Genomic DNA, 18539 nt, shown 5'->3' with positions numbered 1-18539 from the left:
CAAATAAAATAACAGTAATAACATTAATAATGATAATTCTATGCATTGTGTGATTCAGTGACGTTGCTGTTGAAATTTTGCATGTTTTCAAGATGTTCTGACATTTGTATGTTTCTGTGGTACTTGTAAAAATGCTAACCATTGCTGCTATAATCGCCGCCATTGTAGGAAAATGAAAACTGTACTATGAAGCTGTGCCGGTTAGAGGGTTTTTTGTGTGTCATGGTAATACTCTGCATTCTGCTGTTCATTTCCTCTTTTAAGCCAGTATTTAGTGCCTTCTGTAGAAGGAATCAGTATGTTGTGTTAGACAGGAGGTGCCAAACTTCTGATATCTTGTTCTGCACAGATGATCACTTACCAGCTTGAAGATTAAGAAAAAAAAAAGGAAAAAGGAAAAAAAAAAATCTTGAACTCTCCATCTTTCTTTAAAGTGTCTTCTATTAATTGTCATTTGGGTAAAGAACCCTTTAACAGTGCTGAAAAGAAGCCATCTTCCCCAGCTATGCCTCCTGCAGGAGCAGGCTGCCAACTGTGGATGAGGGAACGCGCAGTACCCAAATGTTCTTGTTGGTAAGGGATCTAGTGATTAGCCAGGGCTGCTCAAGTCAGTGCAGAGCATGCTAAAATGCCATTTAATGAAAGCAACCCTCTGATTACCATCAGAAACTGTTAGCTCTCATAATACTTGTGAGTCTGCTCTTGTAAACAAGTGTCAGCCGGGTTGATTGGTGGATTCCAGTCCCTGTTCCGCCTCCACAGAAGCCACACATTGCTGCCAAATGAGACTTGGATGAAATTCAAGACCAAGATTTTTGGTCACATTCTTTCCAACTGCTTTCATGGCAGACAAGCCTTGTTTATCAAATTCTGACATTGCATTTTCAGTTCCTGTTGCACCCTCTGCTTAGAATCTGGCAGTACAGCAAACACGCACACGCATACACATTCATTTTGATTTTGATGAGATTTTGACAGGCTGAAATTGTACCACACTGTAATCACACAACAGAAACAGGCAAGAGGGAAATGCGAGATGTTCATCTGTGTAGTTCATTTCCCAGCCACCGGGCATCGTCCAATGAATCTAGGCTGGTCTTTAAAATAATATTTTGTGTGGAAAAGAGAAAAGGCTAACCATCGGTTTTACATCTTTACTGAGTGCTGAAAGCCTGTTACATATCTTGAAAAGGCTTTTCAAATCAGAATACCAAGTCGCCAGAAAAACTGTATGATTGGGAAAATAAGAGTGTATTAAATTCATCCTTACAGGTAGTGGTCTAAAGTGATCTCTGTTCCCATCTCTTGGAGGGAATGGGGTTCCTTTCAGAAATGCTAGTTCCTTTTATTTTCCATTAAAAATTGGTAGCTTCTTCAGGCTTGTTTTGCCAGAGCAGACGCCAGCTGAGACCAGTTGCAATGTGTTTCTTCATTGTTTTGCTTGTCTGACATTAAATATGTTAAATATGTAAATAAGCAGAGTTACATGGTCTTATTTTATGCATTTCTTCCATTTATAGCTAGATCTAAGCCTCCATGGTCCCACCAGTTCCACTAATTGTCTTACCAATTGGTCTTCATAGCTTGTTTTATATGTTGGTCCAACTTAAAGAAAAAAATCATATTCTTGCAGCACAGCAGCTGTTTTTTTACCCCATCTTCTCCTCTTCCATTGTGAATCTAGATAGAGCTGCATTATCTTCAGCTTAGATTTAAATCAAGAAAGGGACCAGTATCCTCTCTTTAGCAGTTTGCACTCTGGAAATGCAGTTGCAGTTTTATAGGTGTAGACTTGACATCAGGATTTAGCTGTGGCTTCAGTGGCTTTTGTTTGCTTTTCACTATGGTTCACTGGTTTCAAGATACAAACTGGCCGATTTAGATACCACCTTCCAATTACTGTGATGCCTTTAGTGTACTTGTCAGTCCTGTAACTGCCCTTGTCATTGTGTTTTATGTGAGGTGCATTATATCGCAGGACAAGCTTTCTTTTTATTTTTGTTTTGTTTTAGAAATACTGTATCTTAGGCTGTGCTGCTGAACGGAGCCAGGAGAGAATAATCCATCCAAAACTCAGTGGCATTTGGGAACTTAGATTTTTTTAGACCCCTTTGCAAGCCTCAGCTGTAATCAGTTGTTTAAGGCAGAGATCTTGGCGTAAGCAGCACCACACATCTTCCACTCAAAATGCAGTTTTCTGCATGCAGGACACCTCCTTACACAGATCTTTTGCCCCTGCATTAGGGAGAAGTAATACTCTAATGCTTTTTAATGCATTAATCTTTGCAAATTTGGAATATCTGACGGGAAGGGAGAGATCACTAAATCTTTTTCTGAAAACTTGAGCAAAATTGTCAGCTATAGTGCATTTTCAGACCTCATTCAACCCCATTGTTCTTGAATTACTTTCGTTCTGGAGTTGCACAGAGACCTGAGAAAAACAAGCAAAAAGGATTTGCTGCTGTAAATTAGGAAAGATTTCATAACCTACTTTAAGCCCCAGATCCCCAGCTGGGTTTCCAGGGTTGGTAGTCTTTTTACACGCCAGCTGGATTGGTTTTGACCTGTGTGGATGCCATGTTGCTATTTCTGAGGTCTTTTTAAGAAAAAAATTTCATATAGGGTGAAGTTCTTCACAGGTGAAGAAGTCAACAAAGTTGTCTGTCACCTGTACCAGTTGAGAACTGTGTTTTTGTTATGTTGGGTTGTTGAAGGTTTTTTCCCTACTGCAAGACACACCACTCTTCTTTAATTAGGATAAACAAGGGCATGTTGTACTGCTGTCTGCCACACTTCAGTAAGATGCCTCCTTGAAAAATGCTCTTTTAGTGTACTTTCAGAGTACAAAAGTGCCCTAAATAAGAAGATGGTACAACCAGAGGTCTTTTTTGGTTGGGTTTTTGGTTTTTTTAAAGGTGTCTGAGTTTCATCCCTTTCTCAGTTGTCAGATAATTAGGCTTTGAAAAGAATGATTCAGTTGTGTGCTAATTGGAGTATGACATTCACTTTTACTGATCTGCAGATTTCAGATGTCCTGATCTTTATGGCACTTCAGCTCCATTTTTATTCCCTTGTGATAACCTCCAAGAAATCTGGTTCTGCTGCGTTAGAGATTGATTTCACTGTCCGTACAATGTTTGCTACTATTGTAGTGTGACCTTTTATTTTCATTTTATAAGATTTGTATTGGTACAGCCTTAAGCTTACAGAATTAAAGGACATTTTAAAATAACCAAGATAGATAGTCATCGATGTCTGTGATAAGTGCATGCTTTATTCATGGTGTTTTGTCTGTAATTAGGTGTAGCAACCAAGTCTTGTGTATTTAATAAACTGTTTTCTGCAAAGTTGACTGCTTTCTTTAATCAAGTGAAAACAATTTACTTGGCAATTTGAAGCATATTATAAATGAAAAAGCACAGCTCTCTCTCACTTTTCAGTGTCAGCATTATCTGAGAAGTTCCCATGGACCTGTGATACATTTCGATTAGCAGAGTACAAATAGGCTCACCAAGAAATAGTTGCTATCATACCCTCTTTAACTTCTGGGGTTGTGTTTCAGGAAAACATTTAAGCAATTGCTTAAATAAGTCCTTCCCTGCTCAGGAATGTACTTAGAAGCAAGCTTGACTGGAACCATGTAGTCATTTAATCTCACTTAGGTAGAACCAAAAGCCTACATCTTGAGAGCCTTTTTTGGATTAAAGTAATTTTCCTGAACCTCATCTGGTTACATCAGTTCCAAGGAACAGTTAATGTTCATCTAGAATAAAAGTAAATGTGCCTCCAAGGATATGCATCTTTTAAGACAATTGCTTGTCAAGTCTGACTTCTCTCCATTCAAGAGGTTTTAAAATTAAAAAAACCCAGAAAACTAAGGCTAATAAAGCCTCTATATTATGAAAATGAAACATCTGGAATGGAAAAAAATCCATTGAGAGCCCCAGTGCAACTGAGTTGTGTTCATGACATGATAACTGTGTTGGAGAATGTCAGAGTGTCTCGGCCAAAGGAACACGAGAGGAAAAGGAAAATATCAAATCCCTCTGGGAACTACCATGTAGGGACCAGCAATGTATTTGTGTTGATGTTAGGACATCAGTTCAGGACAGTAAGAGCTATGTGAGCTCTATACCTCATGGGTGAGGTACACAGAGGACCATGATTTTCACCAGGTATTCTGGGACTGCATTTCCATCACCTGGCAAATTCCAGTAAATAAATCCCCTTCTTGCTGCTTGGTGCTAGTGTTGGGACTGTGTGTTGTTGCTCAACACAACAGCACGTAAAAGGCATCACGTGAAAGGTCCTGCTGTGGTCTGAGTGATAAGTGAAAAGAAAAAGTGGCAGCCTTTGGATGAAGGGATAGAGAAGTGAGATATGGGCAGGCGATGGCCAGGAGCTACCAGTGCTTTTGCTGTCTGTTGCAAATGCAAAGTAAACTTGTTGGATTAAACTGTGTAGCTTGGATAAAGCTGTCCTCACAGGGGTTGAAATTAATTTTCTTTTATTTGGTCTAAAAGGGAGTATGCTTGTGGTGTTTAATGGCTAATGCATCTTCAGCTAAGCAAATTGTTAAGAGTTCTGGTGACTGAGCTGCTTTCACTTTTCCCTTTGTACGCTGATTTTACCCAGATTGCTGCTTTAAGAACCACCGTGATGCACAGCCTGTGGGATGGCTGCATGTCCTCTCCTCCTTCTCTCATAGCCAGGGATGACCGGCAGCAGCATACCCATATTGTGTGCAGTCTTGGAGGGTTCAGGCCTTCTGGGTAGCTAAGCAAACAGCGCAGGCTCAGGCAATCTGGAGTGCTTCCCCAGGATAACCTCGCAAACGTTATAGAGCTTCCTGACTGATGCTGACTGCAGCTGAACACTGTGCCCAGCACATTGCTCAAGAATATTATGACTGCAACTGACGAGGAAGTTGCTTGGGCTTGGAGACATTATGGCACATTGCCTCTTCAGATAGGTTTTGGGGATGGCAAAGTGGGGTCTGTAACTCACTGGTAATTTCCTTTGCGATGTACACCAAAGACAAGTGGAAGTTGGCACCTATCCCTGGAAAGATCAATCAGATTTCTTTGTAGTGTGGCATAATGGCTTACTATGTTATGACCTTCACTACTGATAGCATTGAATAATTTTAATTGAATAATTAAAAAAAATTAAGATGGCTATGTATAAGATTTTAAAAAAATTAAGATTGCTATGTATAAGATGGCTATGTCCATTTTTATTTGGACGCTTTGTTCTAAGGGCCAAATTCCCAGGAAGAGAATACACATACAAGACTGGCAGCACATGAGCGTTCTTAGTGTCTACTGAAAGATGTGAAGAAACAACACCTGGAAGAGCTTGGAGATGAAATCCTTGGTGTAGATTATTCACCTCAGAGCTCCTTGTGTGCTTGCAAGTACAACATTTTTAGTTATTCTTGTCCCATGCAAAATGGCAAACAGAACAGGACTGGAGAGAAAAACTGCTTTGAATGTACACCGAGGGAAAGGTAAGCAGAGGCATTGAGTGTTGAGGAGATAGAATGCTGCTAGTCATGGAGGCATTAACCTGGTAATACAAGATGATGCCATTCATCAGCATTTGGAAGGACATTTCTGTGTGTCTTGATGACACTCAGAAACCTTTTGGAGGTGCAGCACAGCCAGATGTTCTCGTGTGCAGAGGGTTCCCTGAGGAAACTGTTGAGCAGACAAGCATTGGCCATCCTGCAAAGCCAGACGCTTCTGCAATGCCATCTGCTCATAGGGTTGCCTCTCCACGTTATCTGTGTCATTCATGCTCCTGGGACTGAAGCCACTTCTGGAAGAGGAGTGGTTACACAGTGGTAAAATGTGGCCATCAAACTACTCAGCAGACAGGAAACAGGCCATGGTGGTGCTGAGCCAGACGCCTGGTGCTTGCAGGCCACCTGGATGGTTCCAAATAGCATCTAAAAGCCTCCTCTTTCTGGACAACAGTGGTATCTGCCATGAGCCTGTATTAATGTCAGCATTATCACACATGGGCTAGCACAGAAATGAGTAAAGGACAGTTAAAGATGAGTGGAATGTGTGGATCTTAGGAACGTCCAGATATGGCAGAGGTCTTCATTTTCTTTGTTTACGGTAGATTGGTGGGGGGATTAGTATTTTGCATAGAGGAAAGATGAATACAACCCCCAGCTTTTCTAATGGAGTGCCACTGAGGCAGTGTGAACAGCAACAAGTGCTGTGTGAGGAGTGGCGTTTGCTTTAGGGGAAGAATGCAGAGATGTAACCAGCCTGAAACCTCGTGAGGTTTTATGGCATCTTACTAGCTTCTCTGGCAATGCACCTCTTCTTCCCTTGCCAAACACACACAGTGCAACCAGCATGGCGCAGAGCAGCATGTGTCCATAGACATTTACCATGTGCGTTTCAACTTAAAAGGTCTGGTCTGGAGCACCTGCAAACCATCTGAGCTGCATGCACAGTTGTCTGCATTGATGTAGAGTGTGTGCATGTTTTGGAAAGCAATGACAAGTGTAACTGTTTTTTTTCCTGTATGATGCATCACCTCAGTGACAGAAGTTTGGCAAGAGGGGCTGTGCCTGCGCAGATGGCCTTTTTGTGTTCAATTTTGCAGTGTGCCACCAAGTGAACTGAACACAAAGGTGACCTTTTCGAAGGAACCATCATTATTACGGTGCTGTTCAAGTGCTGTGCATTCTAACACCCAGCCTGAATTCCCTGAAGTGTTGGTTGCAAAATAAGCCCCCAAGTGACCTCCAGGAAGAGGGAGGCAAAAGGCATGTTAGGGGTGAGGGAATAGGGCCTTACAACTTAGGTACAAGATCTCCTCTATGTTTGTAAGTTACTCTCAGCGCACCTACAGCAGTACTGAGTCAGGACTTGTGTGCTTTCACAAGCAGCTTGTGAGCTGCACACATAAAAAGGCTGTCTCACGGGACTTGATTCAAAACATGCAACTGTTGATGTGATTATAACCTGGAGCACCAGCAAGGCCCTTCTGGATATAGGGTGTGTGTTCCTGGCTGCTTAATGCTTTTCCAAATTCCGTCTGACAGGTCCAAGTGGGAACTCCTGGCAAGGGTGTAGGTTTTGTTAAGTATCGCTGGCACTGTCCCAGCACCTCCATCGAGCACTCCATGAGGTGTTCAGAAACAATTTAAGATTCCTAGAGCATCATCTGGCTGCTGACAAGTGCTGTCAGGCTAAGAGGTTTGTGGTTTGGTTTGCAGCCACTGAAGTCAGTGAGGAAGGCAGCATGGGAGTGCCCTCATCTTTAAACAGAGCCTGTGCACTGGTGTGCTTTTGAAGCAAGATCCCAGCCTTCTTCAGGACAAGTTCACATTGCCTGAGAATGAAAGGGTTAAACTGCTTTCTCACGGACTAAAGAAAGCAAATCTTCATTATGCTGATTTAAACATAAATAAATAAAAGAAGAAGCAAGGATTATCTGTTTCCGGCAGGAGTGGAAAATTGTGTAGTTCTTGTTCCAGCCTGCTGATGATATAGCACCCTTACAGGTGGTAGCTGATAAATGCCTGCCATTGTTTCATTTCATTTTTATATTGTTATGCTAAGACTCCTTTGCTGCAAGTTTTAAAACTGTCACAATGCACTGCTCACAGTCGCCCTCACTTTCTTACCTGGCTACACTTTCTTTTAGAGCAACTCATGCCAATTTTTGTAGTTTCTGAGGGCAAAGTGCCTAGTGAGAAGAAAAGGAAGAAGTGATACGGTCTTTAGTGGGAATCACCATGCATAAGGTATGAAACATCCCTGGACAGCTGTCTGGATCCTGTTCTGGTGCAGCACTCGACTCACTGTCCCAGTTCAGGGCTGAAGTAGCACTGGTAAAATGCAGTTGCTGTTTGCACTGTCAGCTATCAGAGGTCAGCTCAAATCAGATACCAGTTTTGAAAACTTGGAATTTGGAGAATCCAGGAACTATAACTCAAATTTCCCAGCACGTGATAAACCCTGACTTGGAAAGCCACAATCTGTCTTAGTCTCTGTCTTTTCTTGTGGTTCAATAAATCGTCTGAGTGATCCTGTGATTCAAGAAATGGCCACCATAATTTTCACACCAAGGCCTGTCAGAATTAAAACCTGTAGGATTAATCGTAGCATGAGAACTTAAGTGAGGCTGGTGCTGCTATGTCTTTCAAGGCAACTAGCACTGTATGGTTAGGCTCTTGGTTTTAGTGGGCTGTTTCCCAAAGTGCTCTTGGTGCTCTCAGAAGAGGTCCTTGGGTGAGCCAGCAGTGTGAGCTTGTTTTCTTGCCGTGGGTTTTTCAGTTGGTTTTATGCAATCCCTTTACCTTTTATATACTATATTAACAGCAAAAGCTGCAATAATAAAAACCTCTTTTTAAATCACCTCTTCCCAAGCGTGCAGTTACACCTCTGGGGCTGCGGTAACAGTCCACTAGGACTGCGGAATGGAAGGTTAGCAGGAGAAATCCAACATCTTCCTGGAGTGTACCACCTTTTCCCTTTTCCTGCAGCAGTGAGATGGTCATCGTGGGGATCACTAACTCAGTGCATGGATGTTCAGAACAACCTTTCACAGCTATTTCACAGCTAACATGCATTGGGCTGCAGAATCCATTAGCTGCAGCACTGTAAGAAGTAGACTTATAGTGGGTATAATAAAATTATAGTGGCATCATAAAAATGTATTACTCCTTCATAAAGAATATTAAGTGTCTGAACATCTATAAAAAGGTTCTCCATCAATCTCCTACTTTCAGTGCCTGCCTGTGGGGCTGAGGCTCTCCTTTTAAGAAAAGCATGCTGCATGTCCACTTATCTCATGGTATCCATCAAGATGCACCTGCCTTTGGTCCATTGAAGAAACATGGCCTGATTCTGTTGTGCCTAACAGGGAGCAGAGGTGGGTATGAGTGGAAAATCCTACTTGGTTAGCACTGCCAGTGCCGCTTGCATCCGGTGCAGCAGACATCAGTGGTGGTGTGTCATCCTGGCAGCACAGAGTCAGGCCGTATAGGAATAGGACAAATATTTCCCCTGCTCCTGAGTTGACTAACAAAGGAAAAACCTTTTCCTTTGTCACCCACCCACTGTTTCTGCAGCAAGGTAAAAGATGCTGTGTTACTCCTCTATTGCTGGCCCTACATTTTGTGCCATGTGTGGCAATACATTTTTAGCTTTGTGGAGACATTAGGGTGACTTTGTGTTGGTGCTCCTCCTGCTGCATCTGAATTTTCAGTGCACAAAGTCGTGGGAAATCATCAGGGAAGAGCTGTGTTTCATCTTCCTTGAATTCCTCACATTTTGTGCCAAACACTAAGTTTCTCATAGCCAGGAATGGCAGCATGTCACTAGGACAAGCTATTTCATCCCCATTTTGGTTTGTTTTCTAGTGTATTCAACTAAGCTCAGCAAGGTTCCCGTGTTTAATTTTGATGATGACCTCAAGTACCTGAGTATCAGTGCTGTGAACCCTAACACCACCAAGGCCACCCTCTATGCTCTCAACGTGTCGAGATAGTGGTGCCTGACTAAAGGACTCAGAAATTACGTGGACATCACTGAGATCAGAAAACAGCAAAATACTGCTTTTTCAGTGGTGGCAGCCAGTCCCCCTGGTCAAATGAAGTTATCATAAAGTTTGGGGTTTCAGTCTTTAAGTTCTTGTGGTCCTGGGGACCTTCCAAGTTTTGTCTTGGACCTTTCTGTTAATAAAGCTGTAACATTTTCTAACTCACACCCCATTGCCTTTATGGTGGAGCCAGTAGCTTGGAAAACCAGGATGATATTAAAGATTTTCTTGTAGATAAAATTTGTACACAGCCTTGGCCTCATGCCCCGTGGGACAAGATTTCCTGCTCTTACCCTAAGGACACACTGTTTGCATGATTTCTGCTCCCAGAGCGAGCCAGTGCAATTCAGGGTATTTCAGGATTTTTCTCCAAAAATGAACTCACAGCAAAATCGGTGCACAAACCAAAAATAAGGACTGTGGCTGAGCGCCAAAGGGGAAAAGCCGCACTCACATTTTTACAACCAAGTCGCTGAGTTAGGTTATTCTAAGGTACTGGCAAGTCAAAGCTGACTGGCAGCCTGGCTGCAATACTGACATCTCATGGCCAAAAGAAGAAACTGCTAGTGCTTCTCCTTTTTCTCTTCCTCCTCCTCTTTCTGCTTCTTTGCTTGAAAAGATTCCATACGTAGCAGGTTACTGCAGAAGTAGAGTATTATGCCCAAGTGGTAGCTCACACATTTGCACACAGTCACACCTCAGTGTGACCGAAACCCTCATTCACTTCACAAAAGCCAGGAATTTAGCTCCTTTCTTCTGAATCTGGATTTTTACAGCTGGTGCAGAAGTGGTGCTGGCTAGAGAAACGCATCTGGTCTGCCTGAGCATCCTTGCACCATGGGGTTTCATTCCGTCTCTTTTGCTTAGGTAAACATGTAGTCTCTTCCCAAGACTCTAAGGCTGCCCTGAAACAAACTTCTGAGGAAGTTCTGGGGAAGTTTGGGGAAGGGTGGAACCTGCTGCAGGTTCCTTCAGAGCATGGACAAGCCCTAAACGTGTCTTCCCCACCTGCTATGCATTTCCTTCCCATAAGCACTTTGACATATCTTTCACCTTCCTCCTGTTCCAGATCCTAGCAATGAAGCTCGACAAAGGAAAAGAGATGGGTCTGACCTTTTAGCCACATCCCTCCGCACTATCCGATGAGACCGGGACAGGATCCTCACGAATGCTGGTGCTGGCTGTTCCATCAGCATGAACACCTTCAGTTCTTCCACCAGAGGCTCAAGGAGAAGCTTAATGTCGTGAGCAATGCTGGGACGTCTGGTGCCTGCTTTCACAAAGCTGTCTCCTTCTCCCTTTCTCATGAGGAAGAAGTAGAGGAGATGACAGCCCCCAAGCCCTGCTGTCCGTGGTGGTGAAATACAACAGCCAGTACCTGGACATGTGAACTTTACGGGAGCACGTGGACTTAATGTTTGGTGACACTGGTTTGCCCAGAGACTCCCAGAACAGGTTGGGTTTTGCCAGAATGGATAGCATGAAGCAAAAAACCAGGGTGAATGCAAACAGAGTTTTTACTGCCGGGTCTACCATGAGCACTTAAAAGGGCACAAGCTCTGCCTATACTGCCTCCTCTACGAGGACATGTACATACAACAGCCCTGACACAGACGGAGGTCAAGTCACCCTTCTACCTGATGGCCTGGGAGGGGTTCAAAGCTGTGGGGAGCACCTGGTACAAGGAGCAGAGGATGGGGCTCCGCTCCCTGAAGGGTGTTGTCCCCAGGCTGGCAAAGGAACTCAGGCTGGAGCACTGTGGAAATTCAACTCCTTCACTTAGGCTTCCAGGAAGTTTGTCTGTCTTAGCTCCTACCAGTAACTGTCCTCTGTCTGCTCTCACCAGCCAGCATTCCAAGAAAGGGCTTTGCCCAGGAGCTTTACTGTGATGTGAAGAGGGTGAGCTGCTTTCAAACAAGAACAACAGGTGGAAAGACAGGACCTTACGTTTTCATTTTGGGAATGACTACGGTCTTGTTCTGAAAAGCAGAGGGGCAGAGGTCTCCACCACTGCCATGTCTCCCAAGCAAAGAGGTGGTGGAGACCTTTTTCCTCTTTAGAGGTAGCGATGTGTGTATCATGGGTTTTCCTCCTTAGCAGGCATAGCTAGGAGAAAGGAGGCTGAGTTTTGGGACCAAGAACTCTTGAAGCAGAAGTGGTTATGCTTTCTTTCAGAACTACTGTACAAAAGTTACTGTCTTGTGAACCATGTTTTTTGAGGGTTCACCATTTTCTGCACTTGTTGGGTGTATTGGAAGTACACCTGTGTTTCAATACCTGATCTTTTACACTGGATCTGTAGGTACAGCTACTAGAAACTACTCTTGGCTTTACCAAATAAAACCCAAACAGATGAAATTAATTACAGTATCCCCGAAAGACAGCATTTTCAGTCAGTCAACTGTAAATGGTGAACGCTTAAAAATCAGTAGTTTGGGGCTGTCTGGGTTTTGAGACATTCAGCAGCCAAATGCTCAGCATCTTTTGAAAATGGAAGCACTCTGAGGTGTCTCAAGCCTGGCATCCAAATTATGTAATTTTCAAAAATCAACAGTCAGTTGTAAAATTAATTTCATTAAACTTCTACAGCTACAGCTCTGTCCACTTTCTGTTGAGAGAAAAGCTTCCTTTCAGCTGGAGATGTGGCAAACCTTTAAGTCACAAAAAACAAAACCTGGAAGACCTAATACAGAATTTGATGACGTACAACCTGCTTCTATTCTAATGGAAAAATATGGCTCTTTCTGCTTTTCCCAGTGGGTTGCAAGGCTGTGAGAGGATTGGTAAGGTTTATCAAGCCCACTACGCTATGCAGTCATTGATTTTCTAGAACTGTATAACACCTTGAAATCAGAGCTTCTGTCCAATAGGTACACAATTGAACTCTTTCTTTTTGAAAGATGGCTTCTCCCTCCCCCAAATTGCTTGAATTGTCTTAAATATATATATATATTAATTTGATTTGTAGCATGTCTGTGTTGTAAACTGTAGTATTACTTCTGTCTCTTAAATGCTTTTGCATAGTGTTATTTCAGTTTTAGCTGAAAATAACATGCTGGGTATTGAAACACAGAGTGGTATCTACTTTAGGAGGGGTAACATCTGCTAGGAAAGGCTGCTACCTGCAGCCGTCACAGGCTGTGGACATCATTTCCCATTGACATGATGTTTTTCCAAGAGCCTGATCCTGGGAGGTGTTGGCAGCCTTTGCTGGAGGAATCAGAGGATGTTCAGGACTCCCACAGGAGCTCATGTGATGGAAATAGAAGCTTCTGCCTGAACAGGGTGTGCATTGCTCCAGAGGAAAAATGTCATTTGTGATTTTCGTCTGTTTCATGGGCAATGAAAAAAATATCATTTTGAGTCCTGCAGAGCAAATAATCAGTTAAGACTGAGGAAAAGCAGAAGGGCTGGGGAAGGGTTTATTTATCTTTGAAAAGAGCAGAAGCAGCTGTTCTGACACAAGCCATACTGAAACCCAAGTGTACCCAGATAATCGGAACTCTTCATGCAGTAACTAATCAAGGAACCTGTTCTTCAGAGGTGCTGATCTGCTGGAGTCCTGCAGTTCCCATACTGGGAAGTAAAAACAATCATGGTGAGGTTTCCTTAGGCACAGACAGAAGGTACAAAAGCCAGTGGCTGTTCCTCTAATCTCTAGGAGTTTCTTGTCCTTAATTTCTTTGTTCAGTTGATGCGGCTGTGCTTGGTGGGTCAGGAATGTTCTGTGGTGGGCTCAAATCCTGGCCCTGTGGCAACACAGAGTGAAGGGTTTCCTAGAGAAGACTGAACCTCTCTTCTCTGCCCATGTGCCATGGGGAAACCTGGCATTGCAGGAGAGTTGGGCACTTGCCTGGGTTCAGACCTCTGCAAAACGAACAACTAGTTCCATATATTAGCAGAAGGAACATACAGAGCAGTAGGAGCAGTTGCTTTAAGGCATGGTGATAGGGACTGCTGTGGTTTCTCTCTATGACTGAAAGCTTCTCCCTGTTCCCTCAGCAGTGTCAAGGCACTAGGAGCAGTGGCTGTAACTAAACATCACTCCTCTGCCCATGTGTATGTTGTTTGTAAGAGTCAATAAATACCAAGGGAAAGCATTTAGCTTATGTCCAATGTCCCAAGCAGAAGGATAGTTCCTCTTCCATGTTTTGAAAATGACTGAATATTCTATATACAAAACCTAAGTAAATCGCCATGGTTGGTGGGTGTACAACTCAGAGTGACTTGGAGTTACCCTGTGTGTTGTCCTGGTCTGGTTCTCCTGCAGTGGACCTGATACCACAGAGAAAATGCTCACAGTGCATCAGACTACTGTGCATTGTTTGGGGTTTTTTTTAATAGTGACAGGAAGTGAATGAAAAAGAGGAAAAAATGTTACTGTGTGCTTTTATGAAGAAGAGTTGGTCTTCATTTTGTCTCACAGTATGTTTTCTTCTTTTGTCTGATGTCTTTGTGTTTTGACGATTTAGTGTCTTTTTTTCTCACTTATTAAGCAGTGTTTGTTCTGAAATAAAAGCAGTATCACCTTTGTAAAGTGCGGAACCATCATGAACTGAACTGTTACACAAATTACTTGGATAATTGGGGAAGGACATGCAGTGTTTAACCGTCAATTTTTGTCACAAGGTATATTTGCCTATCAGCCAAATTCTTCAGCCCGGATGGTCCTTATTTTATTCTTTTTATGGCAGCTCCTCAAATCCATGATTCCGAAAAATATGTTTTAGCTAACAATATTTGACTCATTTGACTTCTTTGGCTCAACATATAAGTATCTGTATTTCAACAGTGGTTAATATGGTCTAATGAGAACAGTATCATATTAGTATGTTAGTTTTATCTGAAGAAGACAGGTCCCTCATGAAGCAATTCCTACCAAAAGGCAAAAAGACAAGGCCTAAAGAGGTGTGAATATGTCTTGCCAAAGCCCACAACGTGGGTGAGTAGGGTATATTTCGAACACTTGTCACACCCCTCATCTGCAAGGTTGTTGTTGATAAATGCAACTCCTCTGGGAACCCTGGAAGAGTCAGTACTCAAGAATCATCTAGTCAAAAAGAAGATCAAGATGTGTGAAGAGCAGCGCTTTTGACTATTAACCAATAATCACAAGCTGCAAAGAACAAAGAAACACCCCCTTCACATCAGTGGCATGGCCCCATTTCCAGCCAAAGCAGGTATCACCTGTTGTATGCCCAAAGACCCAAATTCCAGGTAGATGGGTTTTATAGCAGCCTTGTGCTTCTGTGGTGCACTGAAGAGCTAGGCCATGAGTTTTGTGTTTCTAGCGATGTCTCACATGCTGGCTATGCTCTGCCCTGTTGAGAAGCTAGGTCCTGCAGACTTCCAGCCAGGCACAGGTTATTCAGCGAGTGTTTCTTGCACTCCTCTAAAATACCTCTCATATTGCAAAATCAGAACGCTCAGCAAATCCTGACTTTATTAGTTTTTGTGGGACATGGAGGTCATGCTGGCAAAGCATTTGCTGCACAGCATTATTCTTTATTCTGGGTTCTAAGGTAGATAGGATTGTGGGTCATTCCGAATTTGCTGTTAATTGCAGGGATTTTGTTTTGCATTCCTTCACCACTCGCCCCAGACCAAACACATCTAGGATGTGGGGCTAACACTCACCCTGGCAGGCTACAGAAATACGCCCAAGATTATCAAAATAGTGCCTAGCTGAGTGACTAGCATGGTACGACTTTACGGCTTACGATTTTGAGGCCTTTGAGGCTTTCCCACAGTGTGTCAGGTTGGGCGCTCATAATTGCTAGTTTCTTTAGGTACAGGTAAGAATGACCCTCATCTGCATGGGTGAAAGGAGACACCCATGCCTCTCTCCTTATCAGGGTGGGGCTGTGCACTTATAGCAGATAGCTTAGTTGGTTTAGTTTTAACATTCCTTGCCATCAACATGGACTGTTAATACAATGTCCTCCTACAATCTTGTGTGCTGGGGTGGGAGGCAGCCATTCCTGTTATGCAGAATAGACAGCTAAGTAGAGTCAGAGTATGTGTGTGTGTGTCTTCACTTTGAAATGTGGTCCTCCTCATGAGGTGGACACATTGAATTTATGAGGGCATGGAGCCAGCAGAGCATCTGGCACGATGCGTTCAGTCCACTTGATTTACGTTGAAATTAAGTGATGTTTCAATTTTGCGCCAAGAAAATGTTTTTTCTCAAGTCGTTGTAAGAAATATATTTAATTTAGTTAAGTAAACTGTTCCATTCTTTGGCAGACTTTGGGTAACTCAGAACATTGATTTCAGATCTTATCTGCTCAATAACATTTAGTAGGTCACTAAGCTCTCCTGAAAAAAATAATACAAACCCCCAAATGCCACATACTGCAGTGCTGAGCCAGGCCATGCAGAAGTACACCTGCACAGAGGCGAGAGTCCAAAGAACCTTGTATTTGAACACCCATGTGGTGTTTTTTTTTGAGCACACCATGTGTTTTCTAGGGACTCGAAGATGAATGAGAAGGGAAAATAATGACAGTTTAAGATGTTATCATTTACTTTTTGAGAAATCTCATGCATTGTGCTTTTTATCACTCCATTTGTTGTCTTTTTGCCCATCTGATGACTTGTGTGGGGGCAGCTTAAGGGAGTTGAATGCTTTGGGTTGCAAGGCTGTAGTTCATTTTGCAGGACTGGAAGTCTGTAATTGTCGTGGTGGCCCAGGGGTAATTGCAACACTGCTTGGAAGGACACTCAGGCCAGGAAATGGAAATACCTCCCAGCCTCAAGTCCTCCCTCACCCGGACGTGGGAGGGTCTGCAGAGTCACTGTCAAATATGACATGCTAATAGTTGAATGTTTTTCTGCTCTGAAGGAAAACCTTGCCTGGAACTCCACACCGCCCCAAATATTTTGTTCCCTGACACAGAAACAAGAGCTGTCATTACTGGTGCGAATGTTGGGGTGAGAAAGCAACTGGGCAACTGTGAGAAAACAGGCAGGTGAACGGACCATCAACCAAGAAGAGCAGAGAGAAAACAGATGGCGTTAAGGAAGAGATGCAGATGCAGGAAGCAGAGCAGAGGATCACAGACCGTTCCCAGTGGTGCCCCTCCCAGGGGCTCCAGGAGTGAACGGAGGGAGGCCAGAGCAGCCCTTCCCAGGAACGCCAAGGGAACAGGGGATGAAGGAAGCCCCTCAGCTGCAGAGAAGGTCCCTGCCTGGTGGCTGAGGGCCTCTAGTCATCCTCGGGACAGCTCTAGCATGGCCAGTCCCTGGGTGAACCACCCATTCCTTAGGGTCCTGCCAAGACACTCCAGGGTGTGGAACCTGAAGGGTCTCGATGTAAATACATGTAAGTGGATGAGGTTGCTGTTGCTGAGCTCAGTGGTGAGGTCTGTTGGAAAATGGAGCCTTTCTTGGGGAAAAACAGCGAGGGGACATATGACCAAGTCATGACACGATGGAGCGAGAAAGTAAGGTTGAGTCACTGTGGATGTTCTCACAATAGAGTTTCTCATAACTAGTTAAAACACAACCCCAAAGGAAACCATATCAGTCATTGATTTCTCAGGAGCTTGGAGGAATCTATCCCATATCTGTCAGCCCAGGTCACACTTGTGCTGGTAGCTCAAGAACAAGTTGTTGTGCAAGACAATTCTGGAGTATTTTCTGCAGTAATTGTCTACAGACAATTCTGGAGTATTTTCTGTGCTTTTGAGTTCTCTCTGCGACCTTCTGCTGCTGGTGTGAAAGAAGCGTGTAGCTGGGAACAGCTCTGGAGCTTTGTATTTTGGGGATTTTGCATAAAGCTTTTTAAAACTTGCTCCCAGCTTGTCAGTGTTTGTTGGGAGCAGCTCAGGGTGAGGCCCAGCCAGTTGGGTACGAGTCCGTGGAATGGATTTCTGCTCTGTTTGAAAGATTAACTCTTAACCCTGCCCTGTGAAGGTCTCTTGCTTTGCTACCAAAAACTCACCCAAGATCTTCATCATCCTGCAGAGATCCTCTTTGCTCTGTGTAGGGAGGACAGGACCTCACCCCATTTCCTACAGTCTGGCTGTGCTGCTGCAAAGTAGCCTCTTTCCCAGAGGCAGGATAGCCGCGAAGTTGACTCAAAGCCTGCTGAGCACCTTCCTTAACCACAGCAGGGTCTGCTGGTCTGCTCCAGTGCCTTCTGCTTTTTAGGGTTACCATCTTTATCACTGGGGTGCAGCTGCCCATGAGCAGGGAGAGCAGCCGTGTGCTGGGGAGGAGGCTTCTGGGGGCAAGAGTGGAGGAAGACTCTAACAGAGACTGGTGGGAACACCACGACATTTGAATGGTTCCTCCAGTATTGTATGCTGGCTGTTTTAAATGTTTACAAGGTGAGGGGCCAGCTCATGTCTGCTTTTCAAAAGCAGTGGCTTTTTCTAGGGGCCACTTGCCTACCCTTTATGCTGTTAAAGGAGAACACCTCTGTTTTGAACACTTGCAGATACTAAAAAACAAAGCTGTGACACCTGGGATATTAGGTGTGCGGGACAGGATTGCTACTTACACGAGCGGAGGGTTCATTGTGAAGTTGAGTGATGCCATGTTGATTTCTCTGCTGTTCATTCAGATACAGCAGAGTAGGTGGGACAGTGTTCCCTCAGGGACAATCTGTTATGTCTGCAGCATTTTGGTCCAACACTAAAGCTGAGTGAAGCTGGGGTCAGGGCTTGCAGCAACATGTCACTCCTTCTTCTTCCTTCCATACTCGGTCACCTGGTTTTTTTTTGTATGAAGGATACACCTAAACTTACAAACAGGCGTTCATGTAGCACTTGAACAGCTACTGACCAGCTCTAAGTCACATCTGAGCAAAGCTTAAAACAGGGGACAAACAAGAGATGACAAACCTGTGTGCTGAAGCTGGCATCAGCTTCAGAGGCAGGCTCTTGCTTGTCAGAAGCAATCCCAGTGTGTCAGAAGCAAGGATTTACTTGAAAGAAGCAGACCAAGATGCAGCTCAAGACATC

At 43.7% G+C, this 18539-nt stretch overlaps 1 pseudogene across 1 annotated transcript; it reads left to right on the top strand.

Annotated features, from left to right (window-relative positions):
- Nucleotides 1–5451: 5451 nt before the first annotated feature.
- Nucleotides 5452–11459, top strand: LOC308232247 (uncharacterized protein KIAA1958-like; annotated as a pseudogene). Its single transcript has 2 exons — nucleotides 5452–5509; nucleotides 10640–11459. The product of its transcript is annotated as an uncharacterized protein KIAA1958-like (transcript).
- The last annotated feature ends 7080 nt before the right edge of the window (nucleotides 11460–18539 follow it).

Source organism: Psittacula echo, assembly GCF_963264785.1.
Source record: "Psittacula echo genome assembly, chromosome: Z".
Classification (NCBI taxonomy): domain Eukaryota; kingdom Metazoa; phylum Chordata; class Aves; order Psittaciformes; family Psittacidae; genus Psittacula; species Psittacula echo.
This window is presented reverse-complemented; position numbering and strand designations above follow the sequence as displayed.